Source organism: Mus caroli, chromosome 15 (genome assembly GCF_900094665.2).
Source record: "Mus caroli chromosome 15, CAROLI_EIJ_v1.1, whole genome shotgun sequence".
Classification (NCBI taxonomy): Eukaryota; Metazoa; Chordata; class Mammalia; order Rodentia; family Muridae; genus Mus; species Mus caroli.
In genome coordinates, this window is record NC_034584.1 from 58,521,232 (window position 1) to 58,525,391 (window position 4,160).

Genomic DNA, 4,160 nt, shown 5'->3' on the forward strand with positions numbered 1-4,160 from the left:
CTGCTTAGATGATCCTGACCCCTCTCTTGTACTCGGACAGATACACCCTGGCTGATCTCTTCAGTTAAGTCTTTTGAAGTCTTCCCCTCAAGCTGTCTTGGCAAACAGGGCTTTAGTTTTCTGGCCCCTTGCTGGTCACTTCCTTCTCTGTCTTCTGAATCCAAGTTGTTATTCAAATAGGATTACTCACTCCCCTGGTATTTTCTCCCTCCATCTGGACTGCTTACTCTTTCTGCCCCTCTCCCCAAGGTTACTGCTCTTATATCCATCACTATCCAATCATCAGTGCAGGCCACTCCCCCGGGCCCATCACTATCCAATCACCAGTGCAGGCCACGCCCTCTGGTCACAAATGAACCGTTCTCACCTTTCATCTTGGCGAAGCTTTCACTGTCCTCCCTCATGCTTCCATGGTGCCTCAGAGAATCTGATGGCTGGAGCTCTTTGGACATTAGTGTAGATGTTAGTAAGCCTGGGCCAGACACACAAGAGACACATGATATGCACTTTTCAACTTAATTAACAGGGAATAAGTGGCAAAATCACAGCATGGACTCCACATACTATAAAGTCTTGTGTACTGGCCTCGCTTTAGTACAGTGATTCTCAACCTTCCTGATGCTACGACCCTTTAATACAGTTCCTCAGTGTGCTGACCCCAGACCATAAAGACCATAAAATCATTTCGATGCTACCCATCACTGTAATTATGTAACTGTTATGAATCATAATGTTTTCCGGTGGTGTTAGGTGACCTCTGTGTAAGGTTTGTTTGATTCCCAAAGGGGTTGCAACCCACAAGAACTGCTGTTTTTGGGTTGGTCATTCTTGAATATGTGGGGCTAGATTTCAGATCCTCACTTCCTTCGTTTCTACAGGCAGTGGTTTTAAAATGTAAAATATTTGAATTTAATGCTCAATTCCCATGTAGCTTCTTCCTTACTCCTCCCCATTGATTTTGATTTTCTCCATCAATCATTTCTTCCCTCCTCGCTGTGCCCTCTGTTCAGGAATCAGCAGGCTGCTGTCACTTTGTCATGTTGTACCCAGCTGTGAAGCAAATAAAATACTCCTGGAAGCCTCTGTTTTATGAGAGAACGTTTATTATGTTTGCGCTTCGGAAGCCGGTTGTCACGTTCTAGCTGAGCTTCAACATAGTGGTGTTTTTCCATTGTCGCTCTTGCTGCAGGAAGGAAATCCCAGTGGTCTCACACACTGCCACCTGGCGGCTAAGTGGAAAATAGCACATCGTTTAGCAAAACGTTTCTGAAGGCAAAACCAAGCCAATCCAAACCAAACCAAACCAATTTGCTGGAGAACTGAGGGTACAGAAACTAGAAGAACGCCACCAAATTTGGGATACTTGCTCCATTCCAGCGGCTGTGAGAGGCACGTACCAGCTTAAAGCTCATGCAATCTCTACCATCACAGCAAAGTGACACTCTGCAGTCTCTGATTGCAGATCTGGAAATAGACCCTCTGAGAGATCAGTTTCCAAAAGCACTGTGTATTGTGGCTTGGGAGATCCATACCCCAAAACATCTGACCCCCAAGCCCCTGATCATCTACCACAGATAAGGCCAATCTTTGGGGAGAACTCAGACTCATTGATTCTTTACTCCTTGTACATAGGGACAAATAAATGATTAGTAAATTCACATTTACTAGGTGCGGTGCTACTTAGAAGAAAGATTAAGTTAGTGGCGTACAGAGTCCCCCCACCTCCGAAATAAACAAATTAAAACTATGTGTGTTGGCTTGTTTGTTTTTTGTTAACTTGGCACAAACTAGAATCATTTGAGAGGGGGGAACCTCAGCTGAAAAAAAAAAATGACTTCATAAGCTTGGACTGTAGGAAAGCCTGTGGGGCATTTTCTTAGTGATCGATTTGGGAGGACCAAACCCACTGTGGTTTCTGTCATCTCGGGGCTGCTGGTCCTGGATTCTATATAAAGACAAGCTGAGCGAGCCATGAGGGGCAAGCAGGTTAATCAGAAGTCCAAATGCAGACCATTGGGAGACAAACATGGCTTCTGCATCAGCTCCTGCATCTAGGTTGCTGCCCTGTTTGAGTCTTTGCTCTGACTTGCCTCAGTGTTGTACTGTAATGTGGAACTTGTAACTAAAAAAACACTTTACTTTAAAGTAGTTTTTGGTCAATGTTTATCACAGCACCAGAAACCTAACTAAGGCACTATATAAGAAAATCTTCAACTCAATAAAAAAAAAAAGGTCACTGAAACACAAAACAATACCATTCTTTGGCTGCTTCTTTAATTCACACCGTGTTTCTTTGTCTTTCTTCATTGTGCTGAGTCTTCCTGAGGGACAAACCATATCTGACTGTTCTCTGTATCCAGGACCTAGGACAGAGGCTGAATTTTAAACAGAAATCTTGGTAAATGAAACAAAGAACAGTTACAGATGTTCATAAGTACCTGGGCTGCTTGGGAGAGGTGAGCATCTTTGTTTGAAAGGGGATGCTTGGGTGCCTGGAGACCATTTGGAGGGAAGGGTCTAAAGAGGATCTTAGCACCAGAAGGGAGGGGTTGTATGAGATACCCGAGGCTAAGCTTCACAGAAGGAAGCTGTGAGGAGCCTCGGTGTGCTCAAAAACAGGTCTGTAAATTGTGATAGCAGCCAGAAACATGTTGTCGGGATAGTTTTTCAAGGCACAATGCCTTTGGCCATGATTTTTTTTTTTTACTTCAGTGTGTCACACTCTGATCTAAGATCATTTTAGATGAGAGATACTTCAGTGTACCACACTCTGATCTAAGATCATTTTAGATCAGAGAAGCTAGTGTTCCATTGTCCCATACTTGCAGGCCCTCCATCTCTTTTTACATCAGGCACAGTCTACACATCACGATGGAACTCTTCTCAGGGGTGCTCAGATGATGGAGATGCTGGGAAGTAGGGGCACTCACTGAGTCATTGAATTTAATGACATTTGGGCTCTGTCTTAAAATGACTGGGCAGCAGGGCATTACGTTTCCCCCATTTCATCCATATGGCTGACATATTGTGTGCCCACCAATCCTATTCCCATGCTATGATCCTCCCAGCCCTTTCCCTAAGAGGGAGGCTACATTTCCGTGTTCCATATTCCTTTGATGGACATGCTGAGATGACTGACTTTGGCTTCCATCAGGTGAGTGGACACACAGATGCAGAAGCAAATAAATTTCAGTGCCATTTCTTACAGTTTTGGAAAACAGAATTAACTTCAGGCAGCAACCAGCTCTAGAAGGAGAGAACTGTGGGATGGACCTGAACTTGTAAGCAGCTGATCCAGCTTACTAGCCGATGTACAGACCTGTGAGTGAGACAAAGTATTTATGGTAAATCTCTAAAATTTTTGGCATTTGAGAAGAATGAAATTATTGTACCAAAGCAAATGAATGTATTCCAGAAGAGGTAGGACCATCGAATGGCAACTGTAGCGAGAGATACATTTAACAAGGGTTCCAAATTCTTCTTCTATAAAGGCAGGATGGAGGGGTTAGTTACTTGGGTGCATTGATAGATTTGAACATGGGAAGTTTGGGAGCTGGAACTGTAGGTGGAAAGATTTTCTTCATGCAGCAGAAATGATGGACGTGTAGTTCCATGGGCAGTTTAAATGGCAGGGAGAAACGGGAGAGGGAACTAGGAAGACAAGGAAGAAAATAAGGTGATAGCGGGATGTGGTGGAAGATGACTATATATTGAATTTTGTTACTTCAAAGTTCCTATGTTAAGGCAAGCCCTAAGCATTGATATGATGGTGAGATGGTACCTTTAGTGAGGTTCTTGAAGTTAAACAAGATTGTAATGGACCGGTCTTAAGCTAATAGAATCAGTTAGCCTTAAAAAAGATGAAAGAGAAGGGTATGTATGTGTGTGTGTGTGTGTTTGTGTGTGTGTGTATGTGTGTGTGTGAGAGAGAGAGACAGAGAGAGAGAGAGAGACAGACAGAGACAGACAGAGACACAGGGAGACACAGAGAAAGAGAGATACAGAGAGAGACTGAGGTTTTTTTCTCTGTATACTCTGAAGAAAGGCCATATGAAGATACATCAAGAAGGTGTCAATGAAAGCTGGGTGTGGTGGCGCATGCCTTTAATCCTAGCACTTGGGAGGCAGAGGCAGGCGGATTTCTGAGTTCGAGGCCAGCC

General features: G+C 43.8%; 1 long non-coding RNA gene across 1 annotated transcript in view; it reads right to left on the bottom strand.

Annotated features, from left to right (window-relative positions):
* Positions 1 to 1,117: 1,117 nt before the first annotated feature.
* Positions 1,118 to 4,160, bottom strand: part of LOC110310001 — a 6,071-nt gene continuing 3,028 nt past the window's right edge. Inside the window, exons 2-4 of the long non-coding RNA XR_002379787.1 lie at positions 3,207 to 3,319; positions 2,256 to 2,363; positions 1,118 to 1,229 (exon numbers count right to left, since the gene is read on the bottom strand). This is a non-coding gene — a long non-coding RNA (uncharacterized LOC110310001). The remainder of the gene's footprint in view (positions 1,230 to 2,255; positions 2,364 to 3,206; positions 3,320 to 4,160) is intronic.